Raw genomic sequence first — 19097 nt, forward strand, 5'->3', positions numbered from 1 at the left:
CAAAGCAACAGAATACACACTCTTCTCTAGTGCACATAGAACATTCTCCAGAACAGATCACATCCTGGGTCGCAAATCAGGTCTCAACTGGTACCAAAAGATTGGGATCATTTCCTGCATATTTTCAGACCACAGTGCTCTGAAGCTAGAACTCAATCACAAGAGGAAAGTTGGAAAGAACTCAAATACATAAAGGCTAAAGAGCATCCCACTAAAGAATGAATGGGTCAACCAGGAAATTAAAGAAGAATTGAAAAAATCCATGGAAAGAAATGAAAATGAAAACACAACTGTTCAAAATCTTTGGGACACAGCAAAGGCAGTCCTGAGAGGAAAGTATACAGTGATACAAGCCTTTCTCAAGAAACAAGAAAGGTCTCAAGTACACAACCTAACCTTAGACCTAAAGGAGCTAGAGAAAGAACAGCAAAGAAAGCCTAAACTCAGCAGGAGAAGAGATATCATAAAGATCAGAGCAGAAATCAATCAAACAGAAATCAAGGGGCGCCTGGGTGGCTCAGTGGGTTAAGCCTCTGCCTTCGGCTCAGGTCATGTTCTCAGGGTCCTGGGATCAAGCCCCGCATCAGGCTCTCTTCTCAGCCTGCTTCCTCCTCTCTCTCTGCTTGCCTCTCTGCCTACTTGTGATCTCTCTCTCTCTGTCAATAAATAAAATATTAAAAAAAAAAACAGAAATCAAAAAAACACTAGACCAAACCAATGAAACTAGGAGCTGGTTCTTTGAAAGAATTAATAAGATTGATAAACCCCTGGCCAGACTTATGAAAAAGAAAAGAGAAATGACCCAAATAAATAAAATCATGAATGAAAGAGGAGAGATCACAACCAACACCAAAGAAATACAAACAATTATAAGGGCATATTATGAGCAACTATACGCCAACAAATTAGACAAGCTGGAAGAAATGGATGCACTCCTAGAACATATAAACTACCAAATCTGAACCAGGAAGAAATAGAAAACCTGATTAGACCCATAACCAGTAAGGAGATTGAAGCTGTCATAAAAAATCTCCCAACAAGGTGCCTGGGTGGCTCAGTGGGTTAAAGCCTCTGCCTTCGGTTCAGGTCATGATCCCAGGGTCCTGGGATCGAGGCCTGCATCGGGCTCTCTGCTCAGCTGGGAGACTGCTTCCTCCTCTCTCTCTGCCTGCTTCTCTGCCTACTTGTGATCTCCGTCTATCAAATAAATAAATAAAATCTTAAAAAAAAAAAAACAAAACAAAACTCCCAACAAACAAGATCCCAGGGCCAGGCATCTTCCCAGGGTAATTCTACAAAACATTTGAAGAAGAATTAATACCTATTCTTCATAAACTGTTCCAAAAAAAATAGAAATGGAAGGAAAACTTCCATACTCAGTTTATGAGGCCAGCATTACCTTGATCCCCAAAACAGACAAAGACCCCATCAAAAGAAGAATTACAGACCTATATCCTTGATGAACACAGATACGAAAATTCTCACCAAAAATACTAGCCAATAGGATCCAACAGTACCTTAAAAGGATTATTCACCACGACCAAATGGGATTTATTCCTGGGCTGCAAGCTTGGTTCAACATCTGCAAATCAATCAATGTGATATAATACATTAACAAAAGAAAGAACAAGAACCATATGATACTCTCAATACATGCTGAAAAAGCATTTGACAAAGTCCAGCATCCTTTCTTGATCAAAACTCTTCACAGTGTTGGGATAGAGGGTACATTCCTCAATATCATCAAAGCCATCTATGAAAAACCCACAGCGAATATCATTCTCAATGGGGAAAAACTGAGAACTTCTCCGCTAAGATCAGGAATGCGGCAGGGATGTCCACTATCACCACTGCTATTCAACATAGTAGTAGAAGTCCTAGTCTCAGCAGTCAGACAACAATAAGAAATAAAATGCATCCAAATCAGCAAAGAAGTCGAACTCTCACTCTTTGCAGATGATTTGATACTTTATGTGGAAAACCCCAAAGACTCCACTCCAAAACTGCTAGAACTCATACAGGAATTTAGTAACGTGTCAGGATATAAAATCAATGCACAGAAATCAGTTGCATGTCTATACACCAACAGCAGGAGAGAAGAAAGCGAAATGAAGGAGTCAATCCCATTTACAACTGCACCCAAAACCATAAGACACCTAGGAATAAACATAACCAAAGTGGCAAAGAATCTGTACTCAGAAAACTATAAAGTACTCATGAAAGAAATTGAGGAAGACACAAAGAAATGGAAAAGTGTTCCATGCTCCTGGATTGGAAGAACAAATATTGTAAAAATGTCTATGCTACCTAAAGCAATCTACACAGTTAATGCAATCCCTATCAAAATACCATCAACTTTTTTTCAGAGAAATAGAACAAATAATCCTAAAATTTATATGGAACCAGAAAGATCCAGAATAGCCAGAAGAATGTTGAAAAAGAAAGCCAAAGTTGCTGGCATCACAATTCCAGACTTCAAGCTCTATTACAAAGCTGTCATCATCAAGACAGTATGGTACTGGCACAAAAACAGACACATAGATCATTGAGAAATAGACTCTCAACTCTTTGGTCAACCAATCTTTGACAAAGCAGGAAAGAACGTCCAATGGAAAAAAGACAGTCTCTTCAACAAATGGTGTTGGGAAAATTGGACAGCCACATGCAGAAAAATGAAACTGGACCATTTCCTTACACCACACACACAAATAGACTCAAAATGGATAAAAGACCTAAATGTGAGACAGGAATCCATCAAAATCTTTGAGGAGAACACAGGCAGCGCCTCTTTGACATCAGCCACAGCATCTTCTTTTTAGAAGCATCACCAAAGGCAAGGGAAGCAAGAGCGAAAATGAACTATTGGGACTTCCTCAAGATCAAAAGCTTTTGCACAGCAAAGGAAACAGTCAACAAAACCAAAAGACAACTGACACAGTGGGAGAAGATATTCTCAAATGATATGTCAAATAAAGGGCTAGTATCCAAAATCTATAAAGAACTTACCAAACTCAACACCTAAAGAACAAATAATCCAATCAAGAAATGGACAGAGGGGGGCGCCTGGGTGGCTCCGTTGGTTGGGCAACTGCCTTCGGCTCAGGTCATGATCCCAGACTTCCAGGATCAAGTCCCGCATCCGGCTCCCAGCTCCTTGGGGAGTCGGCTTCTCCCTCCGACCTTCTCCTCTCTCATGCTCTCTCTCACTCATTCTCCCTCAAATAAATAAATAAAATCTGTAAAAAAAAAAAAAAAAAAAAAAGAAAAAAAGAAATGGACAGAGGACATGAACAGAAATGAAATCTTGTCATTTGCAACAATGTGGGTGGAACTAGAGAGTATTATGCTGAGCAAAATAAGTCAATCAGAGAAAGATAATTATCATATGATCTCCCTGATAGGAGGAGCTTGAGAGACAGAGTGGAGGGATTGGCGGGTAGGGAAGGAAAAAATGAAAGAAGATAGGATCGGGAGGGAGACCAACCATAAGAGACTTTTAATCTCACAAAAGAAACTGAAAGTTGTTGGGGGTGGGTATGGAGAGGGTGGTTGGGTTAGGGACATTGGAGAGGGTATGTGCTATGGTGAGTGCTGTGAAGTGTGTAAGCCTGACGATTCACAGACCTGTACCCCTGGGGCAAATAATATAGTATATGTTAATAAAAATAATTTTAAAAAGCTCTTATTAATTATGATTTATCTATAGGTTCTTTTGGGTTTTATATGAACATTCATATCATTGGCATATGCTGAGAGTTTTATTTCTTCATCCCTTTTTTTTTATATCTTTCATTTCTTCTAATACTTAAATGCTTTGGCTGCGATCTTCGGTATAATGTTAAATAAAAATATTCATAGTTTTTTTTCCTGGTCTCTGAGGGAGAGGTTTGTTAGAATTTTTAATCTAAATGAGAACATTGTCTTTTATCCCCAAATTGTTAAGAGGTTTTTGTTTTGTCTGTTTAATAATGAATCCATGATGAATTTTATGAAGTTATTTTCCTGTATTCATTGAGACAAGTACATATTTTTGTAATTGGGTGACTTACATGAACTAATTTTCTATTGTAAATCAACTTTGCATGTCTGGCATAAACCAACTTGATCATGATGTAATATTCTTAATACATTGCAAGATTTACTTAGCTAATATTTGGTTTGGGAATTTTGTATGTAAATTCATGAGTGAATTTGTCCCATCATTGTCTTTCCCATTCTACCTTCAGATTTTTAACATCAATATTATACTGGCAGCATAAAATGAGTTAGAGAGTATTTATTATTTTAATATTCTTTTGAAAAATTTATGTAATGCTGCAAATATTTGTTCCCTCGGTGTTTAGTTAGAATTCAGTGCTGAAGCCACCTTTATCTTGTGTTTTCACTTTGAGAAGAATTTTTTATAAAATGACATTATTTCCTGAAATGTTTGCCATATTATTACAGATTAAAATGCAAAATAGTAAAATTTTAATCCATTATTAAATCCAAAATTAAAATCCACCATTTTATGATTTTACCTTTTGAGTTATAAAATGTGATAATTTATATTTATATTATAATTAAATTATAATTTAAATAATTATGTTATTGCTTATTGACAGCATTTTAATCTTTCTTCATTTTTTATTAAGATTCATTTTACATACAATAAAATTTACCCATTTTGGTGTATAGTTTGTGGGTTTTGACAAATATTAGTTTTGTATTTTTTGGTGGAGTTTTTTCTTCTGTGACCACCACCATTATAAAGATATATCATTGTTCCATCACCCCAAAATATTCATCTTGTCCCTCTGTAACTAACTCCTTGCCCTACGTCAAACTCATGGTAACCATTGATCCGTTTTCTATACCTATAGTTTCACTTTTTTCGGAATTTCATATAAATTAGATCATCCACTATGCAGCTTTTAAAGTCTGGCTTCTTTTTATTTCACGTAATGCAGATGAGGTGGTCTGTGTTGTGTGTATCATTTTTACACCCCAATATTATCTTGTATAGATATACCACTGTTTATTTATCCAATCATCAATGAAAGGATATTTGGGGAGTCCCAGTATTGAGAAATTACAAACAAAGCTGTTACAAAAAAACTTTTGTTTGCATATTTTTATGTAAGTAAGACTTTCATCCTTAAAGTGGGAGTGCTGGATTGTATTATAAGGGAATACTTAACTTTCTAAGTACTGTTAAACTAGTTTCCAAAGCAGCTATGCCATTTTGCAGTCCCACCAGTCATATATGAAAGTCCTGGTTGCTCAATACGAGCATCCGCATTTTGCATTTATTGTCAGTGCCTTTGTGTGTGTGTGTGTGCGTGTGTTTTAAGTTCTTATATAAATTCCAGTTAACCTACAATGTAATATTAGTTTTAGGTGTACAACATAGTGATTCAGCACTTCGGTACAACACCCAGTGCTCATCTCAAGTGTACCCCTTAACTTCCATCACTTATTTCATTCATCCCTCCACCAACCTCCCTTCTGGTAACCATCAGTTTGTTCTCTATATTTAAGAGTCTGTTTCTTGCTTTGCCTCTGTCTTGCTTGCTTGTTTGTTTTGTTTCTTAAATTCCATATATGAGTGAAATCATATGGTATATGTCTTTGGCTGACTTATTTCACTTAGCATAATACTCTCTAGTTCTATCCATGTCTTTGCAAATGGCAAGATTTCATTCTTTTTTATGACTAATATTCCATTGTATATATAGCCATCTCTTTTTCATCCATTCATCAATTTATGGACACTGGGCTGTTTCCATAATTTGGCTATTATAAATAAACATAAATATCAGGCACATGAATACAAAAGAATTAGTGTTTTTGTATTCTTTAGGTAAACACCTAGTAATGTAATTGCTGGCTTATAGGGTGGTTCTATTTTTAACTTTTTGAGGAGCCTCCATACTGTTTTTCAGAGTGGTTGTGCCACTTTGCATTCCCACCAACATTGCAAAAGTGTTCCCCTTTCTCCACATCCTCATCAACACTTGTTGCTTGTGTTGTTGATTTTAGCCATTCTAAAATTTCATAGGTATAACGTGGTATCTCATTGTAGTTTTGATTTGTATTTCTCTGATGATGAGTGATATTGAACATCTTTTCATGTGTCTGTTTGCCATCTGTATGTCTTCTTTGGAGAAGTGTCTATTTATGTCTTCTTGTTTTTAATTGGATTATTCATTTTGAGGGTATTGAGTTTTAGAAGTTCTTTATAGATTTTGGATATTAACCCTTTATCAGATATGTCATGTTTTATGGATCTTGCCATCAGATGATGGCAATTTTGTTTTTCTTTTTCAAAATTGCCTATTCTAGTTCCTTTGCCTTTCATATAATTTTAAAAACTAAAAAGCCTGCTGGTATTTTAATTGGAATTGCAGTAAATTTATCAGTCTGGGGAGAATTGACTTCTTATAATACTGAGTCATAAAATCCATGAAAACAGTGTAGCTTTCCAGTTATTTAGCTCTTCTTTTATTTTTTTCATCAGTATTTTGTAGTTTTTATCTCTTTGATCTTAAACATATTTTGTTAGTTGTATGTCTAGGAATTCATGTTATTTAGTGTCCTTAAGTATAAATAGTGCTGTTTTAAAATTTCAACTTCAGATTTTTCATTAATGGAATATAAAATATGATTGATACATTTGTACATTGACCTTATATTCTGCCAGCTTGTTCAACTCATTTATTAGTTCTTGTAGTGTTTTTGTAAATTCTTTGGTATTTTCTATGCAACCAATCTAGAATCCTCAGTATGATATGGAATAGAAGTGATAAGGATAGAAATCCTTGTTTTGTTACATTCTTAGGGGGAAAGAGCTAGTCTTTTACCATTGTGTGGTGATGTTAGCTATTTTTTTTCTTAAATAGACGTACTTATTAAGTTAAGGAAGTTCCCTTTTATACTTAGATTACTGGGAGATGTGCTTTCTATTATAATGGATATTGATTTTTTTTTTTTTTTTTTTTTTTTGTCAGTTGGTTTTTCTGTACCTACTCAGAGGATTATTGCAGACTTTGGGGCCAAGAGTTTTCTTTGTGGGAAGTTTTGTTAAACTATAAATTTAATTAATAGATGTGAGACTATTCTGGTTATATTTTTCCTTGAGACAGATTTGTGGCTTTAAGGAATTTATCTCACATAAGTTTTTGAAACTAGTGACATGAAATTGTTTTTATATTTTCTTTTTACCTTTTTATTGTTTATAGGAAATGCAATGAAGTTCTTTCACATATTCCTGATACTAGCAACTTGATAAATTGAGTCTTTTCATTATGGTTTTTTTCTTGATCAATCTAGTTAGAGGTTTATCAACTTTATACATCTTTTCAGAAATCTAGCATTTGGCTTTAGTGATTTTCTCCATTGTTTTTTATTTTCAACTTTTATCAATTTTTGCTCTATTCTTTATCATTTCCTCTCTTATGCTTGTTTGGATTTCACTTGTCTTTTCATTTGTCAGTTAATTCAAGTTGATTAATAATGTTGTTCATGTTTTTTATAATCTTACTGATTTTATGATATATTCTTTTGATTATTGAGAGAGTTTTGTTGAAATCTTGGTAATTGGGAATTTGCTTATTACTGCTTTCAGTTCTATCCATTTTTGCATTGTATACTTGGAAGCTCTGTTATTAGGTGCATAAACATGTAAGATATTTTTTGATGAATTCACCTTTTTATAATTATGGGATGACCATCTTTATGTAATATTCTTTACTATGGATGTTATTTGGACTATTATTAAAATGGTTACTGTAGTCTTCTTTTAATTAATGTTAGCATGGCATATCTTCTTTATTGTTAAGATTTTATTTCTTAGAGCAGTTTTAAGTTCATAGGAAGATTGAGGAAAAAGTACAGAGATTATCCATATACCTTCTGCCTCCCACATATGTATAGCTTACCCCATTATCAACATCACTCACCAGAGTGATGCATTTGTCACAATTAATGAACCTCACAGACACATCATCATTCTCAATATCCATAGTTTACATTATAGTTCTCTCTCAGCATTGTACAGTTTATGGGTTTGTACAAATTTATAATGATCTATATCCATTATTATGATGTCATACCAAGCATTTTCACTGCCTCCCAAATCCTCTGTGTTTCATCTATTCATTCCTTTCCCCCGCAATCCCTGACAGCCATTGACCTTTTTACCACCTCCGTAGTTGTGCCTTTTCTACAATGTCATATAGTTTGAATCATATATGTCTTTTTATCCTTTTACTTGTAATTTTTTGTGTCTTTACACTTAAAATTCTTATAGGCATCATATAAATGAGTACCATTTTTTATCCAATCTGTCAATTTCTGCTTTTTAATTAGGGTGTTTATATCATTTGCAATAACGTCTGTCTGCCGATGTTTTCATACCCTGTACACAGGCCTTTGCTGGCACCACAGAAGAATAGACAGTGCCAAAACTTTTGCTGACGTATTCTTCAATAGCAACATTTTACAGCATAAAAAAAGTCTGAGGCAGTAGTGGAGTCATTGTGCTTTCTAGTGATCTGTCATACTGGCTTTGGTAAGCAAGTTCTTTCAGGAGTAAATAATCTTCTAGGGTTCTTGGAAACATTTTGTGGTGAGGAGGAAGTGGAAGTCCAAACTGTAGGATGGGGAGAGGATATGGTTTTTCAAAAATGTAATCCTGAACTTCTTTCTGATTAAAGTGATTGAGGTTCAGGTTATTAAAATGAAAAAGTAAGAGGCATGACCTTGTTTGCTCCCATGTAAGATTCATAGAACATTTATCTAAATGTTCATAACAAAAATATCACTATGTTTTGATTGCAGTTTTAACTTGTTACTTTTACTAATAAAATATAAATTACATTTGTAGCATTAAATAATTTTTTAAAATACAGTTTTCTATGGATCCATAATTACCTGTTGTATAGATATACTATGATATATATAATAGTCTCTCTCTGATGGGTATTTTAGACATTTTTCCTATTTAACAACAACAAAAGAAAATCCCTACTATATATGTCAATGACCATATTTTTCAAAAGATTGTATTTATGTATTTATTTATTTATGGAGAACACAAGCAGAGGAGGGGCAGAGAGAGGGGGAGAGAATCTCAAGCAGACTCCCCGTCCAGCACAGAGCCTGACACTGTTTTCTTCGATCTCACAACCCTGAGATCATGACCTGGGCAAAAATCAAGAGTCAGCCACTCAGCCAGCTGAGCCACCCAGGTGTCCCGATGATTTTATATTTATGTGCATTGAGGATTATTTCTTTAGGATAACTTTCTAGTAAAAGCTAAAGCTTCTGAAATATTTATTGAAAACATTTTATGTTCATTTTATCTGAATTTAAAAGTCAAAAGAAACCAGTGAAATTTAGTGCAAGATCTGTAGCAGATAGGTCTTAGAAGTTTTTTAGGTTTGGGTCTGTAATTTGCCTGACAGTAGGTAGATTTTCCTTTTTAAAAATACATGATCTTGGGCTCATAACTTTTCTGTTCTCCCCCCTCCCCCAATTCTCTTAATCGTAGATGAGTTTCTCTTTTTCTGATCAGCTCTTCAACCTTGGTCACCAGGCTTTGAAATTTGACTTGTTCTTACTTCATACTTTGTATTCTCTTGTCCTGTAGTAAATATTGTAAACTACAGAGATCAAAACAGGCAGGCCTGTTTATGGCATAGACACTTCAGGTGTAAAGGTTTGGATCATCACCCTTCAGGCAGAGACATGCAATCGGCAGAGGTGTTTGCTGAAGGGCAGAGGGAAGATGAAATGGGATGTCAAGAAAGGAAGCTATACTTTCACCTAGGTTCACATGACCGATTGCAGAATTTTGAACCAAAGCGGTTATGCTTATTTTCTTACATTCTTTTTCTTTTTCCCTTTCATATTCCTCTCTATGTAAGAGATAATACTGAACTCTGTATCTTGGTATTTAAGTTACAGATTTATCAAGGAAAGAATAAAATTACAAAGGAACAAGCCTCACCCAGAGATGGACAAATTGAAGGTTTAATGTCTTCACTTTTAGTGAGAGAGTAAGAATATCTTTGTTTAGGTGGAAGAATGATTCTATTATTTTTAGTCAGAAGTTAATGTAGGTAAAAGAGAGGAACTAGAAGCTGAATCAACAGTGGTGTACAGACGGCTAGATTATTTGCTGTCAACTTTGCATTATTCCCAATTCCAAGGAATTCTATTTCCCAGAATCCCTTTTCTGATGTGCTGTCCTCATGTGACATACTCGTTTAAGATTTGGATGGCAGGATGAAAAGGTCATTATTCTAAGGAGGTATGGTGGCCAGATGTAGTGACTTTGCAGATCTTCCCAGGAGTTTCTCTTTGAAGTCATGGTGACCTGATATGGCAGATGTATAAAACTTACTACAAGCAACCATTTCATAGCTGTGACAGCCAGATGTAGCTTCTCAGACTTATCTCAAAGCTCTAGCTTCTCCACTGTGTTCTAGGTCTTTGGGCAGAAGTCATTAGTCACTGAGTCTATGATCCTTTTGTTGCCATCTCTAGACCTTCCCTCCTCCAGTTCCTTCCATACTTGTGCAAGCCCTGCTTCCTATATTAAATTACTTTTATTATGATAATGTGCAGTGGTTCTGTGTTTCCTGATTTTTCTGGATTGCTGCATATCCTAAAATTCAATTATTCATTGGATTACTTGTGTAGAAATGGGCTGATTAAAGCCATAGGATCAACAATTCATAAACAAGTCTTAAGGGCTAAAAGAATTTAGTATAAATCAAAGCTACCAACTCAAATCATAAAATAAAGATAGTACTATTTAATAAATGGTAATTTGGAAAAAATAATAAAAGACATTTAATAGTTTTCATAAAAATAAACTTTCAATAAATTAAGGAATTAGATAAGAAAATTAGAAAAATTAGAAAATAAGAAAAATTGAAGCTAACAGAAATTAAGAATAACTATTTGCCTTTTGGGAAAGAAATGTTTGTATAGCACCAAAGCAAAGGCAAATACATGAAGGAAAAGACTAAATTAAGTTAGACTAACATAAGACTAAATAAATCTAGCAATATGAAATATGAACAATAGGAAATTTTAAAATTTAAAGGTCAAAAATACATAAATAAACATAGAAGGAAATTTGAAAACTTCTGAAAAAATTTAAACATATATATGAAGAATTATAGCTTCATAAATAAATAACCTAATGGTTATGTGGCATTAATTATCAATTTAGAAAGAAAGACACATAGGTTAAAAATTCCTTAACATAATTGGGAGTATAAGAAATAAAAATCAAAATAGTAATATCTGACTTTTTTTGCCTCTTAAGCAAGGCTTTATAACAATAGTACATATTACTAATAAGGATATAGTTAAGTGCTGGTATTAGAATTTTAAACTGTCACAAATTTGGTGTCAATAAAAGGGCTATTTTTAGTCATTAGTAAAAAGAACTTTTAATAATCATATAGTTTGATTGTCTGTTCTTCTAGGATTTTATATCAGTGGGATAAATAACTTTAAATATGTAGGAATATTTGTGCACCAAGAAAATAAATAGTATTTGTAATAAGAAAAAGTAGAAACATACTAAATGATTAACATTAAGACACTGATTAAATACCTATGAATTACTGCATGACAAAATACTATGTAACAATTATATATAATTCTGTCAAATAATATTTAATGACAAAAATGTTCAAGACATAATATTAAAAACTATAATATAAAAAGATGTTATACTTTGGGGTGAAAGTTTGTAAATATTTGGGAGTGGGTTAGTGTGTGAGTATGCATTAAAAAGAAAAAGATTGAAATTATTGCATCATATGGTATTTTTATTATTAATTTTTTGAGTAACTTCCATACTATTTTTCACAGTGGCTGTACCAATTTACATTCCCACCAACAGTGAAGGAGGGTTGCTTTTTCTCTACAACCTTCCTAACACTTGTTATTTCTTATCTTTTTGATTTTGGTTACTATGACAGGTACAGGATGATATGCTGAAAATTTTAATACCACTAAGTGGTATTGATTATGAATGAGATGGGTTTAATTTTTATTTGTTATGATTATCTATATTTTTTTGTAGAACAATGAAGCTTAGCTGTATAAAGTATATGAACCCTGGGTTCAGGCAGATATGTATTTGAATCTTGCATTTATTATTTATATGTCACTCCACTAAATTTTTGCCTTGCATTGATTATTGTTGTGTACTCTATGTAAGGATCAGCAATTTTTTTCTGAAAAAAGCAATACAGTAAATATTTTAGGCTTTGTGGGCCAAAAAGCAAAATTGAAGATATTGTGAAGATAAGTATGTAACAAGAGAGAAAACAAATTTCCACAAATTTTGTTTAGCAGAACTAAAAATACAATAATAATAATTGAGTATAGTTATTTTTGAACTATTGGTCCACTTATGAGGATAATGGCATTTTTTCCTATGAATAACATTTGTTTAATAGGAATTTAAAGTTAGTAATCTCTATCCATCAAAGTTTATTGTGAAGGCACATCTATCTGTCAATGTTGATCTGTAATGAGGTTTCCAGTGTTTCACTTTGAAAATGTCTTTTTACACAGGTATTGCCAAATGCTGATATCTATCCATGAGCATAAAATTTTAATTAAACATCATCATTGTCTGGAAAGCATTTATGGTATTCCACTAAATTCTTCTCCACATTTAATTTTTAACATGCCATTATATTGGATATTAATCACTTCTAATGGAAGGTTAGGTAGAAGCTCATCAATTGCACAGTTAAATGGATTTTAAAATATAGAAATTTCCTTATCACTTTCATTTAGGTGTGAAAAACACACCTGGGACTATATGTAGTTTGAGGTCAAAACATGTATCTGTTGTGAATCTATATTCAACTGAATATCTTACTTCTTGTTTTAACTTTTGACAAATACAAGTATATAAAAAAGCTTAACATTTATTATGATTCAAATAACAATAGTTGTCATGGAGTTTTACCTATAAATGATGATTTGCCTTGTAATTTAAATTAATTAGGAAATGTACTCAAGTCTACAGCAAAAGCTTATTTTCAAAACCATTTAGTGTTCAATAATTATGGCTTTGAGTGGTTCTTTTTTTTTTAAACCAAGAAATACCTCAGTCTTGGCCCTGAGGTCAAAATATTTCAATTAAGTGTTAACCACTGTTAAACTATTGAACTTTGGTATGGTAGGATAAATCAGGTTATTCAGTTTCTACTTCTGACAAAAACTCATTGAAATAATGGTCTATGAGTCATTGTAGTCACCGTTGATACTACTTGGTCAGCGACACATATAGATTCAAATAATTTCTGCCAAGTACTTGCTGATGACTATTACAATGAGTAAACACTTTACAGTTTCATAAGATTTATAAATGTATTCAAATAAGCCTTTTCTACTTCACATATATTTTTACTACTATCAGTTGTAACACATCTTAGCAGATTCCACTTTGAGTTGTATTGAATTAGTTTTCTCAACTTCAAAAATATTGTCATCTATACCATTTCCAATGCAAACTGCTCATAGAAGCTAATTCTTTTTTAGAGAGACAGCAAGAGAAGGAATACAAGCAGGGGTAGTGGGAGAGGGAAAAGGAGGCTTCCTGCTGAGCAGGGAGCATGATGTAGGCTCAATGTGGAGCTGTACCTGGGGCTTTATGCAGTGATTGATCCCAGGATCCTGGGATCATGACCTGAGCTGAAGGCAGATGCTTAATGACCGAGCCACACAGGGGCCCTTTGGAGGTTAATTCTTTTGTCACTTCAAATTCAGGATTAACTCTTGAGTCATCAAAAATCAAAGAAAACCATTTGAAATTATTTGTCTTTTTTTTTTCCAATTGACTATTGATATTACTTCTAATACCCTCAACTTTACAAGCAACCATCATCATGGAAAGGCTTATTTATTTATTTATTTATTTGACAGACAGAGATCACAAGTAGGCAGAGAGGCAGGCAGAGAGAGGAGGAAGCAGGCTCCCTGCTGAGCAGAAAGCCCGATGTGGGGCTCGATTCCAGGACTCTGGGATCATGACCTGAGCCGAAGGCAGAGGCTTTAACCCACTGAGCCACCCAGGTGCCCCTAAAGTCTAATATTTTTGAACAAGTTTGTTTTCTCTGGACATATTTCTTCAGTTGCTGCAGTCAAATATGGTAAATGGCTTTCCATATCTGGCTAACAAATGAGCTGCTCAGAAGTTTAATTTGGTTGCAACTTCATTCTCGATTTTTACATTTTTGTGAAGGAATTCTGCTGTGATGAGTTATTCCATTTTCTAATTTTTCTATTACTTTCCTATGAGTTGAGAATATTGTGAGAAGTTCTTAATTTGGGAATATCAACAAATATTATATAGGCATAGCTATAGTTCATTGTATTATAAACACAATGTTTTGCCATATAATTCAATAAAGTAATCCACACTACACTGTGCCTTAAAAGTATGGCCCTGTATTTGAATTTCCTCTTTTTGTTTTACCTTGATAGGTATGCACTGGTAATAATAATGAAATAACATGTTGCAATATGGTGTTATTCATGGCACTCAAAACAATGCTTCACTGTGATTTGCAGTACACTGCAAAGCAAGCAAGTGACGGAGACTAAATGAATAACACATTCGGTCTCTGTCACAACTGTTCAACTCTGCATTGTAGCAAGAAAACAGCCATAGACCATACCTAAATGAATGTTTGTGTTTCAATGAAACTTTATTTGTGTAAACTGAAATTTGAATTTCATATAATTTTAATGTAAAACATATGAAATAATATTCTTATTTAGATTTTTAAAACATTTTGTAAAGAGAAAAAGCACTCTTAGATCATGGGCCATATAAGAACAGATGGCAGGCTGGACTTGGTCATAGACTTTAGTTTGGCTCTCTCTGGTCTACTTGAGTCAAGATATTTTCATTCCCTATACATTCCCTGCTGTTTCTTTCCTAGTTGCCTTTTTTGACTTACGCTATCTCCTCTACCTGGAATGCCATCCATCCAATGTTCCTTGCCTCCCTTCATTTTTATGAGATTAACTGCCGCAAATCATTTAAGATCAGCTCACTTCTCACATTCCTAAATCTTTTCCTGATATGCTTTCCTCCCTTAAGATTTCCTCTTTTGTTTCCATAATAATCTGTATATAACTATTATTGATCTTTTATCACCATGTTAAAGTTTTCTGTTTATGTATTTTCTTCCCCAACAGACTAGACAACTGAGGACAAAAACTATGGGTTTTTTAAAAAATTACCATATCATTCATGTCTATATAAGGAAAACATGGGATTTACATATATATCCATATATTAGACACATATACCTCATATATATGTATATGTGTATACATATTTTATAGATATGTGTATCTGCATTATGTATATGTGTATATTTATATCACATATATTTGTAATACATATGTAAAAGCCAGTCTATTTTTATCATTTCCATAAAATGAAAGACTTTCAGCTTCATAATTTATTGAAGTCACTGCTCATGCTTAACCTTATGAAATTTAGAAACCACTTGGACATTTTTTTTTTAAGTCTGTGAGGTTAACTCCTATAAGGAAGGTCAGGTTAAGAGCAAAGCCAATTCCGTATTTTCCAAGACTTAATTGAAAGACTGTATACAGATGTTTATCAAGCTAATTATGATTATTGGGCCATTTACATGTTCATTCAAAAGAGTGTAGTTTTCTTCCATATTTCTTTGTGTCTTTGTTAATATTTTCCTTTCTAAAAAGCAGGCTATATTACAGGGCACACTTTAACACTACAATTAGTCATGGATGTGGTGATTCATCAGGTTGGCTTAAAAAGCGAAAGCAGCCTTGCCCTTCCTAGGCTTTGACTGTTGGCAACTCTCTTTTTCCCACTCTGAATCAGACGTCTATTTGTTTGAGTAATCAAGAAAGAACTGTCTGTCTTGTGACCTTAAAGGCTGGTGAAAGGGAGCAACTGAGTGTTTTTGGCATAGTAAATTTAGCAGAACAATGCAAATCCTGTAGACCAGAGACTGCTCTGCTTGGCCACTTACTCTGGGCAGACTTGAATGTCACACAATTCTCTGATTGCCAGCAGGATTTTTCACCCTCTGCAGAAAACCATTTTAATATAAGCAAAATGGACTTCAAGTCTTATAAAAACAATTCTTAAACTCTCTGTGTGCATCTTATTGAATTCTCTACCATCTATTAAGACCTGCAGTCTTTCCAAAATGAGCATTCTGAATCCTACTGTGATAAGAGCTGGTAACAGACAGCTTTATGCGGGATGGCCGCCATTAGGGGAAAAACACATCAAATAACCTGCCGGGGAATGAATGAGTCAGCCTAATGCAAATTTAGGTGAGGCAATGGGACCACACAGGGGATGTTGAAGGCATTTCAAAGATGACAGAGAGGGATGATAGCCAGTGAGGCCAAGAACTTTGAATGAAATGACAGATCTGATGACAGTGAAGCTGAATCTGGCGGAAGCAAAGGATTCAACTTTCTCCTAATGGATTAACTCATCCTATTTGCCTCTTAAACAATGGCTGTTTTAAAGACACCAGTTGGAGGAAGTCCAAGCATCCAATTTTAAGAACGCCTATTAAAGCTGTTATAAGAGAGTATCTCTCTCTTTCTCTCTCTTATTGGTGGGGGTACGCAGGAGGTCATTCAAAAGCCAGATAGAGGTACAAATTCTAATGCAGAAAAGCATCCCAGTGGACTCCTCCCTGCCCTGTGTTTGACATTCTTAAAATCTATGTCCCAGGTCTTGAAATCTTTAAACAAACGACAATGTTCTTTTGCTTGCCCTGGGAAACCCATTTCAGTAGCAGAACTATGCTGGTTACACACCTTTTCTGACTCATGTTCCCAAGCTGTTTTATTCCAGATATGCTTTGGGGACAGTTATGTGTACTGTTCTGATATCTTCGTAAAAGGAAATTATTTTGGAAGTCACTGATAAAATCAACTCAGGGAAATGCACTTTATAAATATTAAAATATGAGCATTATTAAAGACTATGCTGTAAAAATACCAATTATTTTTCCTGGATAACAGCTACAATAGAACAGTGATATATCCTGAAGGGGAGAGTGAAAGGACCTCAATTTAAGAAATGTGAAGCATGGAAAGTTTTAAATAATTATATTCAATAGTATTACCTAAGTGATTACTTAAAAGACAATTCGCCATTTAAAATAAAACACAAAACACCAATATGAAGGGAATGGAAGGTAATGTTATCAAGGAGACAAATGTAAATCAGGCTTCTTTCCATATCCTCTCATATAGGAATCTCCTTTTCTCTTGGCTTCCTGTTTTCCATGTGGAGAAACTTCATTGAATATGTCAGTCCCAGTTCTAGCCACCCTGACTCATTCCTTCCCAGAGGGGTGAGCAATTCAGGGCAGACTCAGCCCCATGAGGATGGCCTGGTGAAGGTCTGCAGTTCTCCAGCTCTGCCTTGAACTCATGTGGGTCCAGTGCGCTCATTCAGGGTCTAAATGTTGGATGATCTTTACGACTACAGATCTAAAGCCAAGTTCCTTTATTCACCTTTTTTTTTTCTTAAAGATTTTATTTATTTGACAGAGAGAGATCACAGTAGGCAGAAAGGCAGGCAGAGAGAGAGGAGGAAGCAGGCTCCTTGCCAAGCAGAGAGCCCGATGCTGGGCTCAATCCCAGGACCCTGAGATCATGACCTGAGTCGAAGGCAGAGGTTTTAACCCACTGAGCCACCCAGGTCCCCTATATTCAACTTTTTTGAGGCTGCTCTGACTCACCCTCTATCTCTCAATTGGTTCTAAATTTAGGTCGGAAAGGGAAAAGTTATTTTTGGATCTTGATGAAGCTCCAATAGTTGATTATGAAACAAAATTATGTGAGATGTAAGAAGTATATCTAAGTATCCCTCAGGAAAAAAAATAAATAAAATTTATCCTCCTGAGAAAAAGCAAAACCAGAAAAATAATACAAACTAAATCCCTTCATGTTTATTTGTTTATAGTGATATATGACATCAGATAGGCAGATGTATGGAAGAAAACAGCATAAGGCTACACTTGGATGAGTACTAGTTAAACAGATGTACTAGTTAACATCAAAAAAGACTGAGAGGAGAAAAGAATTATGCATTTCACTCTTCCCTCTCCCTTCCAAAAAAGAGAGTAACTACAGATATTTGAAAGGAAAACATGGCCATAGATGCTTTGAGGCTATGCAGTAAAATCAAATTTCAGACTAAGGATAACTGATTTCAGGATATAAACCAGGATCAATCACAATAGGGTATATGAGATACCATGAAGCTATGTGTCCCAGTGGGACAGAGTGGAGAATGTTCTGTGGGAAGGAGAGAGCTTCCTTTCAGAAAAAAGGAGGAAAATCTGAAAGTTTAGTTATAAGAAAGCTAGAGGCCAGAGGAAAAGAAGGGACAAATAATGGGAGCTGAAAATGGCTTGATCAAAGACAAGTAGAGCAACAGCAATGCAAATCTCTGCTGAAGTAATATTTTTATTTGGATAAAGAAAGAAAATGTAACTCCTTACCTTTTCTTACTCAAAATTGAGCACTCCTGATCAGAAACCCTGCTTTCACTATAAAAGCACCTGATGAGGGCTTTAGAATGACAGTCTTTAAAATATCGAGTGAAAAATCTAGTCCTTTCGTAGCTGCTTTGACAAGCAGATCTTCTCCTCCTTCTCACCTTCCTCCATTCCCATTCTCCACCTGTCACCACTCTACCCGCCTACCATCGTCCACCTCCCACCTCTCAACCTCCCACCCTTTCACCAGCACCACTCCTGTGGAGGTATTTAACTTCTAATCATTCAGTATTCAATGGAATGGCATCTCCTCCAGAAGTCTCTCTTCAACTCTTTCAATTTCCACTTACCCATCAGCCTTACATTGCCTCCTCTGAGATTCTGACTGGCTGGCCCAGTGTTTAAGAACTGGAGCAGTGAAGTCACACCATATTTGAAAATAATCTCTGCAGTTTGTTGTCTGCACAATCTTGGGCATGTTATTTACCTCTCCTAGTCTAGTTTCGTCATCAATAAAATCTGGCAAATGATAGTATG

The 19097-nt window shown here is 34.7% G+C and overlaps 1 long non-coding RNA gene across 1 annotated transcript in view; it reads right to left on the bottom strand.

Annotated features, from left to right (window-relative positions):
• LOC309845762 overlaps window positions 1-18747 on the bottom strand; it is a 32930-nt gene extending 14183 nt beyond the window's left edge. Inside the window, exons 1-2 of the long non-coding RNA XR_014301498.1 lie at window positions 18564-18747; window positions 1518-1582 (exon numbers count right to left, since the gene is read on the bottom strand). This is a non-coding gene — a long non-coding RNA (uncharacterized lncRNA). The remainder of the gene's footprint in view (window positions 1-1517; window positions 1583-18563) is intronic.
• Window positions 18748-19097: the final 350 nt, after the last annotated feature.

This window comes from Mustela nivalis (assembly GCF_964662115.1).
Source record: "Mustela nivalis genome assembly, chromosome: 12".
Classification (NCBI taxonomy): domain Eukaryota; kingdom Metazoa; phylum Chordata; class Mammalia; order Carnivora; family Mustelidae; genus Mustela; species Mustela nivalis.